This window comes from Galeopterus variegatus, unplaced genomic scaffold, assembly GCF_000696425.1.
Source record: "Galeopterus variegatus unplaced genomic scaffold, G_variegatus-3.0.2 Scaffold936, whole genome shotgun sequence".
Taxonomy (NCBI): Eukaryota; Metazoa; Chordata; class Mammalia; order Dermoptera; family Cynocephalidae; genus Galeopterus; species Galeopterus variegatus.
In genome coordinates this window covers 391083-405077 of record NW_007727047.1, presented here as the reverse complement: position 1 = coordinate 405077, position 13995 = coordinate 391083, and the positions used below count along the sequence as shown (strand labels likewise).

General features: G+C 50.1%; 1 long non-coding RNA gene across 1 annotated transcript in view; it reads right to left on the bottom strand.

Annotated features, from left to right (window-relative positions):
* Positions 1-7807: 7807 nt before the first annotated feature.
* Positions 7808-13995, bottom strand: part of LOC103591176 — a 12292-nt gene continuing 6104 nt past the window's right edge. Inside the window, exon 3 of the long non-coding RNA XR_550551.1 lies at positions 7808-7825. This is a non-coding gene — a long non-coding RNA (uncharacterized LOC103591176). The remainder of the gene's footprint in view (positions 7826-13995) is intronic.

Sequence of the window (13995 nt, the reverse complement as noted above, 5' to 3'; positions counted from 1 at the left end):
CTTCTCTTATCAGTGAGGCCGAGTCCACACCTCCACTGGGGGAGCAGGGATGGCTTACAGAGGTGAGCTATGCATTAAGTGGGGCACACACACACAGGAGCGTGTAGTTATAAAAGAGAAACAAAACTGCAAAAACGAACACTTGGCACACAGTTTGTATAGTCACATCTGGAGCTGCCAGGGCTTTCTAAGGGCACACGCTGGTCAGGAATTTTTGCCAACTAAATGTTCTTTGCCCGGTTGGGAGTATGCCATTAAGGTAAAAGCTCCTGGAGGCTTTTGATTGTCTTGCAGCGATATCCTACTAGAACTGGGATTATAGACCTAATACTGCAGATAACAGTTCTGTGTCTAATGTCTAACACCATGTTACTAATTTACCCTGGACTCTGGCCAGGCAGACAGATTTCTATACATTCACAATACAATTCTGGAAATTTTGATAAGATTTAGAAACATGCCTCAAACATGCAGCTTATTTTAGAGGAAAAAAAATAGATATTTTTAATTACAAGCATTCAAAAGTCAAGCACAAAAATTGTGATCCAACCCAGTGTAAGATCATCCGTCCTGTCATACTTTAAATGTTCGGTATAAAAATACTCACTTTCTTGTTTTTTTTTTTTAAATTGTTGACTTCTTTCATGTTTTGTTTGAAAATATCTCCAAACTGTACAGAAATGTATGTCAGACCATGCATTGACAAATAACACTATTTCTTACAATTATACAGTGTAAAAGAGTAAAACATTTTTATTATATTTTTTTCTTCGAGAAAAACAGATGTGTGATAGAGGCTGTGGCAATGTCTTGAAGGGATCAAAACTGGGCAAGGTTTATTCAAGCCTGAAACAAAGAAAAACGAGTTAGTTAGGAGAGCGGATCTCAACCACGAGCACTGCTTCCTCCTACTTGCTATGACTTCATTTCAGAGATGCCGGTGGATAGAATTCATGGCTTAGAAACCCATGGAAAAATGCATTAGTGATTCTCTGCAGAAGTGTATGTATATGTGTATATGAACATGGTTACTGACCCTCCAAATAAAGACCACACACGACAGTACCAGTGGCCTCACCTTAGCTTCATGAGTAGCATATATTTAATTTCTATTTATCTCTTACTTAATAAAAACTTTTCAAGACCTTCTTCCCTGAGGGTGCAAGTAAATGTTTACGTATTTATTTTGTTTTGTGGCAGAAAAAAGGGCCTTCAAACAATCACTGAAGTCCTTGACTCGCACTGAAGGAGTCCCAACCCGGTCCCAGATTTTCTTAAACACGTCTCAGCTTTACTGTGCTTAGATTTACTCAGTTTATGTCAGGGATGTGTTGTAAACCCTCTGCTATTATTCTGTCGTTCATTTTGCGTTCCTCTTCTTCCTCCAACTCCCTGTTCATTTTTTTACTGTTTTACCAACATGTCAGACTCACATATTTGCAGTTGTAGAAAAGGCGTACACAGAAGGAAATCAGCATATACTAGAATTTTGTACAGGAAAATGCTTATCTGTGTGTGGACAGACACTATAAAGAAAACAGATTATTGATAACCCATCTAACTGTTCCAAGTTAGACTTATAAGGGGTCTTTAAAAAGTTCACGGAAAGGGGCTGGCTGGTTAGTAGAGTGTGATGCTGACAAAACCAAGATTAAGGATTCGATCCCTACACCGGCCAGTCACCAAAATAAAGTTTATGGAAAGATATTTGTATTACATTTTAATTCCATCTTTCATGAACTTTTTGAAGTACCCTCGTATTTGGGAGAATGTGTTTAGCAGTAAATCCTGAAATTAGAAACATACGTATGTAGGTGAACACTGCAACACAGCTAATTGGACAGTCTTGCAAAGACTCCTGTACAAGCCAAATCTGCACAATGCTGGCTGCATTTTGAAGTACCCTCGTATTTGGGAGAATGTGTTTAGCAGTAAATCCTGAAATTAGAAACATGCATATGTAGGTGAACACTGCAACACAGCTAATTGGACCGTCTTGCAAAGACTCCTGTACAAGCCAAATCTGCACAATGCTGGCTGCATCTGGATCTGAACTATGACCCAATATATCTTTTCACATCCTGGTTTTTGGATGACAGTACAAATGGGTAGAAATAATAACAGCTTCCAAGTCTTGTGACCCACTATAATGACCACGTCCCTATAGTGAGTCACTATAATGACACATTTCATGGGAAACCTGCAGGGAGAAAGCCAGGCAGAACTTCCCAGAGCAGGGATCCGGATACCCAGAACCTTATCTGTAATACTCATAATAATATGTAATAATAGTAATAACAGTAATACTCATCTGTCTCTTCAGCTTGTTGCAAATATTAAATTAGTCCTAGCACATGAATTTAATTAGGCTTACTGGAGAGAGGCTGAACTAGAGAGCTCTTTGATTTGGAAATGCTCTGTGTGGTCCTGTCACACTGTCCCCACTTCCACCTTCTCCCTTTACTTTCTCAGCAGAATTCCCTGAATCAGGAGGGTTAAGCTACCAGGAGTGAACACGGAGGTAACCTCCTTCAGGAAAATCTGTTTTCTGATGGCTGCTCCCTGCCCCCGCAGCTGCCCAGCACAAGGTGGATCAGCCGCCCACTTCCCACATGCTCTGGGGTGAAGAAGCCAGAGCGGGCAGGGGCCGTCCACACCCAGCTTTAGTGCAGGCCACACACCCCATTTGCTTAGTGAGAAGGGCCAGCAGAAGGGCCTCCTCTTGAAAGTCCCCATCTCTTTTGCTACACCCTGATTTCTACCTGGAAGTGGTGAGGCACCCTGGTCCCGCAATCTGGGTGTGCACAGTACAGAGCAGCCCTGGGTGGGGAGGAGTGAGAGCACGCCCAGGGTTGGGGCATCTTTGCATGGGGTCGGGATCCAGGGGCCAGGCATTCCATTTGGGGCTATAGCAGCTGAAGTTCCCTGATGAACGCATGACCTCCCGGCTGGACCCCCATCCTTCCTAAGGCCTGTTCTACTGCCCTTTAACTGCCAAAGGAGCCTTCCCCTCAAGGACTAGGACAAGGACACTGCTTTGAAAAGAGAATCGGTGAAACTTGAAGAGGCAATGGCCCCTCCACTCGCCCCCGGTTGCTGTATGTCGGCAGTGCAGTGGAACCAGCTTATAGAAAGGGGACACGACGGGGCTGGCCCAGTGGTGCACTGCTACAGTGCGCCGCTTGGGAGCGCGGTGGCACTCCTGCCGAGGGTTCGGATCCCACATACAGACCGGTTCCCGCTCACTGGCTGAGCGAGGTTCGGGTGCAGCACCGAGGGTTGCGATCCCGTTGCCGGTCCTGGTCCAGTATGGGCGTGACACTGAGGGTTGCGATCCGTTGCCGGTCACAAAAAAAGACAAAAAGGAAAAAAAAAAGGGGGGGGGACACGAGGCCAGCTTCCTCCATAAGTTTTCCGTCATTCCAAACTTGACCACACACCAGCACCCCTGTCGATTCCAGGAAACTTTCTGAGGAACATCACTCTTCAGCTGTTCCTGCTTTGGAACAACTCACAGGGGACAGCACTTGGCAGCCCGCGGACTCTGGGAACCTAAGGGGCCTGCGTGCTGCTGCCAGGCCTCAGGGCATGGGCTCAGAGGGGGCCACCTTGGGAATGCAGCTGGCACTAGATACAGTGGCATGGCATCAAGACCAATGCTACCCCCTGCTGCCAGGGACTGACTATGAGAGAGAAGGGACTGAAGGGGCAGGCGAAGGGAAGCTGGCCATGTGTGAGCCTCCTTCCCACACGCTCCTTCCCGGGGGCTGGGCCTGCTGGTTTAGGACGGTCGAAGTCCCTTCCGGCGCTTGGCTACGTCTGGCAGGTCCTGGCTGGAATATGTCTGCTTTCTTCTCTGGAAGCTCAACATCCTTTCGGCAAATGCACATTTCCTGCCCTGCCCTGTTTGTTTCCACGGTTCACTCCCAGGCGTCTCTTTCCCCATTCCCCCAGCTTTCCCCTGGACATTTCTGCCAAGACCTCAAAGGCAACAAGCCTAAAACCAGACTCGTCACCTTGCTGCCTCCTGACCGTTTGTCTCTGTCCCTGCACCCAGCCCTGGTGCTGCTCCGCGCCCTACGCTGATGGCACGCAGCACCATTCTCCCGGGTCAGGGCTGCCTCCCAGCACTGCCACCGCCAGCTGGGGCTGGCCCTTCCGCCACACGCTCCTGCCCTGACTCTGCATCCACTTGGCTTTGGCAGCAAGATGACAATGATTCCTAAGACACCGGCCCTGCTAAGTTTCTCCAATAGCTCCCCAAGTCCCATATCCCTAACGCACCCTGCAAGGCCCTCAGAAGCTTGGTCACAGTGTATTTTTGGCAAGAGCACGCTGTGCCCATTCTTACCTCCCCTCTTTGCTCGGATGCCCCTCAGCATGTACAAACCCTGCCACCTTTCAAAACTCCTCCTTCCCGACTCTCCAGCCTGCGGGGCTTCCCAGCAGGACTTCTTGCTGTCCAGGCCACCTCTCTGGCTTCCACAGGGGCTGTCTTGGTTTATTTTCCTCTCTAAGACTATTGCCTCCTTCCTTAACCCAGGATACAGTCACCTGCACACAGCGCAAATGCAAGCCTGTATTCATACACTTGGCCCCTGTGCCATTAACGGGATGTGACACCGAGACTCGGGCCCCTAGTCTTGACTGTGCCTGGGGACCCCTCTTGGGTTCTGCACACCCAGGGCACCCTGAGCACCTCTGTTGGGCAGCTTTGGCCCCAATGGGGACATTCTCCAGGAAGCTGCTACCTCTGGGGAATGGAAAGGTGCCTCCGCGTTTCCTGGGCAATCAGCAACCCATCCTGACTCCTGATGCTCTTCCCTTGCCCTGCGCGGGGAGAAAGGTGTAAGGGTCTGGTTCATTTTGGCCAATTAGAAAGGCCAATTTTTAGAAGTGAAAAAGAACATGGAGGGGAGGGAGGGAAGTGAGAGAAGAAGGGAGACTAGAGTCTAGTTTCCAGAGCCTTCCGTAACTGTGCCATGTCAATGTAATTCTCACATGGGAAAAGAATGCATTCACATTGCCATAGATGTTCCCAGACCGAACAGAAGGTCAAAATGTGGCTATTTCAGTCCTTGTAAACAAGGAAGAGGTTTAGCTGGGAATGGAGTTCAAACCTTGGAATGTATTAACAAGGACATTTTAAACAGAATCCAAAGACATCCGGGAACACAAAGCACCACGGACCGAAGGCGGGTCAGGGTGGGAGGCCAGGGGCAGACCCTCCTCACAAGCCTTTCCTGAACGGAGGTCAGCGACAGCACGCCAGTGCTGGGATGTGATAAAGACTCGGACAAAACCTCCTTGTCGAGGTAGGTCGCAACTGTTCCGATTTGAAGACACTGGAGGGTGTCTCCTGGTATCTTCCAGAATATTCTGAAATTCTAAAACACTTCATGTCGGTCATCTTTGATGGAAAGGGTCAGTATGTGGCACTCGGTGCTGATGGGCTGGGGTCACCAAGCTTGCTGGCTGACAAGGGACAGCAATGCCCAGAGACTGGGGTGGCTGCTCTGCCCTTTCTCATCTTTCCACTGCTGAGGCACCATCTGCTTCTCCAGGTGCCTTGTGAGATTTCTCTCTCAGCAGTAAAAATAATTCTCTGTTCTATGAGGGTACTTTATAAAAATGAAGTCAGCTTCACCTTCACAAAACCAAGTACTGATGATAATTTGTCATAAAAAGACTAGTTGACATTTAACAAGTGCATGCCCTATAGGGTCTGTCTCTAGGAAACAGTCTTCTGGTTACCCGCCCGCTCGGATGACACCAGAGCCCGAGCAGCCTCCCCGCGCACGCCCTGCCCCAAGGACAGCGTGTGAGGCTGCCCCGCCGTCTGTGCACAGGCCAGCCCCGGAGCGGTGGAGGTCGTCCGTCCTCACGGCCCAGGCCCATCTCTGCCTTCCACGGGGAGGTCATATAAGCAGTGCTGTCTGACCTCCAATCTGGGGAAAGAAAAGCCTCATCCTAACTCGTTCCTGTAACCCATGGATGACCCCGGGAACTGGTGAGCCACAACTTGAACGATCATGGTCAGTGCTGGTGACACCCTCCTCCCAGCTGCTTCCATGCTGGCTGGCTGCTTTCGTGGGCTTCTCTGTGGCGTCTGCAACCGGACTCTTAGCTGCCCCCCAGGTCCAAGTCCCAGTTCTCCTCCCCCAGATCTTCTGCTCCCTCACCACTAGGCCCTTCTGTCACCTGTTGGCTGTCCCCTCCTGCTGCTGCTGCTGCTTTGACTCCACTCACGCCCATGTGCCTTGAATCACTGGTATCCTGGTTAACATACTGCATTTCAAATATCATTATGTGCAACCTGCTTCCGAAAAATTGCATGGTGGCTTTTAATTGGTCTTAAATTTCCCCGAAGGAGAGAAGAAAACAAAACAAAATCATGTGTTTCAAACAGTTTTACTGAGTGATAATATCAATAAGAATATCCTGGTATCATTATTAAGAACTATGACAGAGGGAGAACCTAACGAACTGTAAGTCTGTAGAACTAGTGGGGATGAAGTGGCAGCTGCCATACGTGATGGGGAAAAATGCTCCCGTTGGTAAGTGTGGGTCAGTGTGAGAAGCAGACGTCAGTGGTAGAAAACGCCCACAGCACAGGTGGCAGGCTTCCCGCCCAGAGGCTGGCCAGCTGCGGGCAGGTGGGAGGTGGCTGCAGAACACAGCTCACGCCAGCTGTGTGCACCTCTGGACATGCACCAAAAGGCACTGTTCTCAGCATGAAATCATTTAAGCCCCCAAAGTGTGATCATGACCTCCTTGGCCAGAACTGCTTGGTTCTCTGTCCTTAGCAGGAATCTTGCCCTCCTTTCTGACTCATTTTTTTTTTTTTTTTTTTTTTTTACAGGCTCTTCATAGGGATGAAATTCGCCACCTTATTTGGGCTGAGACATAACCCGCGGTCTGCTTGCCCCTGGCATTCCTGCTGTTCTAAACCAAGCTTTCCAAAGAGAGCCGGAAGGCCCTACATGTGGTGCCTGGTAGGCAGCTCACCTCTGGGAATGCTATGACTTTTTTTAAGACTACACTCACTGCTAGAAGCTAACTAACTGAGAAGTGACAGCTGATATCGAATGAAAAGACAGACAAATCACCAAAATTATTACCTATGAGAAAAGCCTAGCAATCCAAGGGAACTCATTGAGAATCCTACATAATTCAGTCATGCTTAAGGGTAATTATCTTGTTTCTAACGAGGCTCATAAAAATGTCCCCAAGTCTTCAAGAAAGGGCTGCATTATATTCAGCATAATTGGATTAATAAAATAGGGGGACTCTACATACTGCATGAAATAGATTTCCAACAAAATGGTTAATTTCCAAAAAAGACTCAGGGCTTTAAAGGGAAAAGCTTCATTTATCTGTAAAATTCCCTTAGGTAGGAATATCGCACTCCATGATGCTACTGGATAACCAGATGTTCATGGTTCCAGCCTTACCTACAAAGGCCATGGTGACAAATTCTAGGGGTGATGCACTTTGAAAACTACCAGTTTTTACCTTGGGATGACCCTCCCTATGCAGGCCACAGTGGGGGAGACAATGAAGAATGCCCATCAGAATCTCCTGGAGGTAGCAGCACCCCACTTGCCAGATCCCCCCACCCCAGAGGCCTACAGTTCCCAGCTGATGCTGTGTGTGATGGTCCTGACACTGGACACGCTGCTTCTGCAGGGGGCTTGCTCAGCACTGACGTTGGAACTCACCAGCACGCTCCAGTTTTGTAGAACAGCTAGAGAACAGTAGCCACCATTGAAGATCGCATTAATACCCACAAGACAGATTGCAGCCGCCATCACACATCTGGGACCTGGCACGGAGAAAGAGATCACCCGTTAACAGAGCATGGTCACCTCCACCCTGGGCTGGCCTGTGGGGCTCCCTGGGCCCTGATGACTGTTCTGAGGGCAAAGAACTGAGAGAGCCAAAGACCAAGGGACCAAAGGCCTCTGCTGCTGACCTGAGGACAAGCTGCCACCTAAGAAAGACTTTTTACACCAGTGGCATGAAACCCTCTGAGCTAGGACATGGAACTCAGGACTTGGTGGGGCAAGTGCGGGGAGGCTCTTGGCTGGCCGGGGAGGAAGGGCGCCCCGAGAGAGGTGTGCTGTGGGCTTTGCTGAGGGTGTGAATCTCCCCAAGGCAGGCAGAGGCTCCGCCACCTGCTCGCACGGTCAGATCCCAAGGACTGTGGGCTGGATCTGTGGAAAGGTGTGGGGCCCGAGGGGCCCGAGGCCCCCCAACAGAGGAAGGCCTCTGCTGCTGACCTGAGGACAAGCTGCCACCTAAGAAAGACTTTTTACACCAGTGGCATGAAACCCTCTGAGCTAGGACATGGAACTCAGGACTTGGTGGGGCAAGTGCGGGGAGGCTCTTGGCTGGCCGGGGAGGAAGGGCGCCCCGAGAGAGGTGTGCTGTGGGCTTTGCTGAGGGTGTGAATCTCCCCAAGGCGGGCAGAGAGGCAGCACTGGGAGGTGGCCTGGCCCAGCCAGCAGAGGCTCCGCCACCTGCTCACATGGTCAGATCCTAAGGACTGTGGGCTGGATCTGTGGAAAGGTGTGGGGCCCGAGGGGCCCGAGGTCCCCCAACAGAGAAGGCCCCCCAACAGAGGAAGACTCGAAAGTGTAACCAGCTCCAGGAGTTGCATCCGACCACCACCACAACTTGGTCAGCCCAAGGTCACAGGAGAGCCCTGTGCTGCCACATGCACCAATGACTAATCTGTGCTCCAAGCGCCTCCTCAAAAACGGAAACCAAAAGGAAACACATTCATGAACACGTCCTGCTACTCCCCAGGGTCTGAGAACTTTAAAACATGAAGGTGCAAAGACCCAGCAAATAATACATTTTAAATATTCCTCCTGCAGGCATGGCTGCCTCTGAGCCAGCTGGTTTTCCCAAGAAGTCCTGCTGCCAAGGAAGGAGGCCCAACTCCCTGCTTGTAGATGCCAGTGGCCCTACTCCCTACTAACAATTCTCAATTTTTCAGCTCTGGTCAGCACTGTTTTCCTTCCTGCAGACAGAGAGGTTGTTTCTAGCATGTAGGGCTGTATGAACAGGAGTGCACAATGTACGACTAACAATTCTCAATTTTTCAGCTCTGGTCAGCACTGTTTTCCTTCCTGCAGACAGAGAGGCTGTTTCTAGCATGTAGGGCTGTATGAACAGGAGTGCACAATGTACGGGGCAAACTCTTCAAGTTCCCCATAAACACGTTCCTGGCTCAGTCCACTCAGGAGTCTGCCCCTTCGAGGGAGATGCCTGGGTCCTCTGAGCTGGCCCCAGCAGGGCTCAAGCAGGGAGAGAGACCGGGCCCTGTGCTGAAACCCAGCTCTGGAATTAATGGTGAGCCTGAAGGAAAGACTGCCTTCCTAGGACATCTCTTCATAGAATTAAGGGGAAAAATGTTTTCTCCAAAATTTCACTATAAAAACAATAAAAGATGAGTAGATGTGATTCTAGTTTCCTAGTAAAGTTTGGGTTATTTGAGGACAGGAAAATAATGCTCATCTTTGCAAATGAAACCTATCAGCTCATGCACTCTTCCCCAGCCCCCTCCACACCTGCCGACAGCACACGTGGAAGGGAGAAGGGAAGCCTGCAGCAGCAGCCCCAGGGTGCTCGTGGGGCTGCCGGGCTGCATTTTTAGGATGCCTGTGCCTAAGAAGTCATGCTAATGGCCAGATCCCTCTTGGCCTCTGGGCTCAAGCTAATCAGTCTGACTCAGCAATGACTGACTAAGAGTACTGGGACCCTAACTCTCACCCAGTGTTCCCAAGAGAATGTGGTTTTATCAACAAGCCGCTCTTTGCACAGCGACTGCATCAGCCACAGTTGTCCGCACACCAGAGTTCACCTGGTGGGCAGTGAGGACGTGTGAGCCAGAGCCTGCTCTACAGAGAACCCCTGAGGTGACTCCCCAGAGAAAATGCAATTCCAAATGTGTTCGTTTCTAACTTTATGCTGAGAACACTGGCCTTCTGAAATTCCATGTTCCACCGAGAAGGAGATGCTGGAACTGGAGGGCTGGGGCCGAGGCTCCTGCAGGTGACCCCGACCTGGCAATGCTCTCAGGAATTGTGGAGCCACTGAGACGCAATGTCCAAGTCTTAACCCGTGGCCACCCTCCTTGAACTTCTTCCATGGAACATTCGGGCACCTCTACTAGAGCAGATGCTCTGGGGTCTTGAGGAGCCCCAACCAGACTCATGGAACGTAGGTAAAGGGGGTTGGGGGCAAGTGCAGCCTTCAGTGCATCTGGTTGTCCTATGGGCCCTGGTTTGTAGGTGAGCTCGGTCGGTGCTGTGTGGTTAGCAGAGGTCTGTTGTGCATGGCCTAAAGAAGCCTGGGGGACACAGCAACAGCTGAGGGAGCGCCCGGCCACTGCCATGCTGGGCAGGGGGCAGAGTTTTCAGGCCCATCCACAACAGACCCCGGGCTTGGAGGACTCCTAGGGCCAGGCACATGTCTCCTCACTGGGAACCTGGAGAGAGCTCTCAGAGGAGGGCGGCTGTGTGTCCACGACTCAGTGGCACAGGCTGCTGCATTTCAAGCCCATTTACTTTGATTTAGCAAACAGAGAGGCAAGAAGAGGATTAGAGAAGTTAAATTATTCTCCAGGCTCCAGTAAAGTGGGGTCTGTTTTGGAAAAGAGACCCCATATAAATCTGGTAAAGCTTTAGGGCTTTGCTCAAATGTCATCTTCTAGGGCTGACACTGACTACACTGAGACCCTGTATGAAACAGAAGTGCTGTCAACCCCATGGCATGTACCTTCCTACCTTGCCACCTGACCTATCCTGTTTATTATTCTATTACCCATCTCCTCCCTATTATAGCTGGTTGCTGAGCATTTATGTGTTAATGACCTTAACTGCGATGTGCAAACCCCCATTGATAGAAGAAAGGAGAATGCAAATGTGTCGCCAGCACCGCCTGGTTTCTGGGCACACCGCAGTTTGAAAGCACAACACCTGGGTATCTTCTAGGGCAAAGGCAGGGGGACTGCAGAAGCCCCAGCAGTGGTCTGAGCCTGCATGAAGACCCAGTGCCCCTTCCTTCCTGTGATGTTCCACCCTCTGCCTGGACACCCAGAACCTGGGGCTCCCCTCAGGACAACCCTGTGCACCAGGCGCTCGTGCTCACAGCCCAAGACGGGCTAGGCCGCTGCTCGCAAAACAAAACGTAAGGAACAAACGGCTTCAAGTGCACCAGGCGCTCGTGCTCACAGCCCAAGACGGGCTAGGCCGCTGCTCGCAAAACAAAACAAAACGTAAGGAACAAACGGCTTCAGATTCCATCCACGTTCTCTCTGGCCATCCCTTTTCTAATTTGGTGAGGCTGGAACTACATGTGCTTATATTTGCTCTGTGTGGTCTCAGGCCATGGCCAGGGAGGCTTCGTGAGTTCTTGAAGAATAAATACCCTCCCACGCCCACCCCAACTCCCAAACTCGTTCTTCCCTTCTTAAAAAAGTTTAACTCTATTTAGATATCCAACAAGGAAAGCTGTGTAACTCTCACTGCCTGTAAGGAGTGACAAAAAGCTTGCGCACGCTCTGCTGTTCTCGATGTATATGGGAGACGGACATTTTCAATTATTTTTATGTACTCTGGGGCTCTCTGCCACATTGTTAGAATTAGCAAAACTCTAGTGATGCAGATACAGCTCAGAGCCAGACTGACCCCCACCGACCAGGCAAGGTGCTGGGCAAATTAAACAGCAACGACACCCTTCCCTCTGACTACCAGCCATTCTCGGATGGTCGTGCTTGTGCCACCAAAGACAGTCAACACACATGCCCTACTCTGCAGCTTTCCACACAGCAGGCTGGTCTTGGCGCATCCTGAGCAGTAACTCTCCTTCCTCTCATATGATATGTCCACGACTCTCTCCCATTTGAACTTAAGCTCCTTAGGGCACACGCCTGGTATGTCACATTTTTATATCTAGCACACAGCAGACACGATGAATGTTGAGTTAAAAAATAAAGAGCCAGTTTCCATTCTAGTCCGGTCACTGATTTCTCTCCAGCACTAAGATGTGAACGTAGGGAAATTAGAAGTCCCTGAAGGACCTCCGAGTGGGCAGGCCCGGGGCTGTTTGGAAGGACTGCGTCCCAGTGCTCTATCACGTCACGAGGGAGGGCCACTCTGGACGCAGGTCGTCGTGTCTGACACTACACTTTACTTCTGCTCTCATCTGCTGTTCTGGTACCATCTTTCCACGGAGGGAAAACACGGGGGGTTGTGCGGGGTGAAAGTCCCCCCTAATGAATGGAGGAAGGTCTCATGGGCCAGTAATGCTGTGGGTGGCACCTGCCTTTTATTTGGACTTTCTGACAGACTAGTTTTGGTCTCAAATGTTTGTATTAGCTCATCAGCACCACTGTTTCCAGTTCTAATTTACATTTCCCTAAGATTACGTAGCATGGATTATTAGCTGTCTTGGAAAGGACTTGATCCAAAACACGAGCAGGAGCCGGAGTCGTGGATCCAGCCTCACAGCCCCAGCACCCAGCACAGCAGCGATGCGCACAGTTACCCACACTCCTCCCCTCCCTCCAGACCCCAGGAAAGGAGACTGGCCCGTGGCCCACCGCCCACGTGTGGATGAGAACAGACGGCTCATCCGCAGGGGACGTTACACGCTTACTCCAGCCGTACAGGTTTATAAGCTGTACTTCCTGGTGCCACCGCCTCCTGCGGGCTCTGACTGATGGCAGCGCTGATGGGGGGAGAATGACGACTTAGAGAAGAGTCAGGTGAGCGGATACAAGTGAAGCCCAGGCTCTTTTTGACTGGAACCCATGCAACTGCTTGGCCTATATAAATTCTTTATTAAAAAAGAAACAGCGCTCCGTAGGTCCTCTGTTGCATCCTTTGCCAACTTCTCTTTTGTTTCTTTGCTGGCCAGCACGGGTCGGTCTCTGGACTGCACTCTTAACCAAGGGAGCTGGCCGGCCGGCCTGCTGTTTGCCAGCTTCTCTGCCCACTGCCTCTGCCACTGCCACACGGAGGGCACCTGACTCAGCCTCGCAGAGCACCTGACGCTGCGCGCTGGAGCAACGCTCCTGCCTCACGTGCTGCCTCTCGTCACTTTGTCCTCCACCTCCGTGGGGCTTTGTGCTCAGTGACCTCTCGCACAGTTTCCTTCACTCCCTTGACTATCGGCTGATGCTGTTTCAAGCCATGAACTCTTTCATGGTCTTTGGAATTTCTAGTTATCTCATCCGAGATGCTTCCAGCTGAACACCCTACCAGCCTCGGAAAACTAAGAGGTAAGCACACTGTCACGGAGGAGAGGTGCTCATAGCACCTTCTGGAGCCGCACGGTGGTGGTAGACCAATGTCACCGTGGTCGTGGAGGGAAGTTCCCGAATGGGAGGCTTTTCTGAATGAAGAAACAAAGGCTAGGGGATACGTAACTGAAGTTAGAAAACTTAATTATGGGCATATGGACATGCAACAAGGGCTTAACGAAATCCTGGACTTGATAGACTCTAGAATATACGAACCTCAAAGCTTACAGATGGTATTTTCAGGAAGCAAAAAAGTCTCTCCTAAAACACAAACTTTTAGATTCCACAAAATCTTAAAATATTTTAAAAGAACACTTCAGGATCTATCATGGATTGCTAACTGTATTCTTCTAAGAAAGGACACTTAAAATATATTTGAAAGGAATGCTTGCGCACACACGGACACACACAGGCAGCATAATTTCAGAGTAAGGGACAAATACAAGCAGCCGTAAGAATCTACTACATTGCCCTGATCTTTTTCACATCATCACAGATTAATGGAAAGTATCACAGACGGCCAATGGTCCAAGGATCTTTTACACATGGGAGCCGCTGGATAGATTCTGGCCAAGAGGTTACGGTATAGTTTCCCAAAGCATGCTTTAAGTAAAACATTAGTCTCCTAAGAGTCTGTAAAAAAGGATCCCCTAGTCTCAAATAAGTTTGAGAAATGCTGC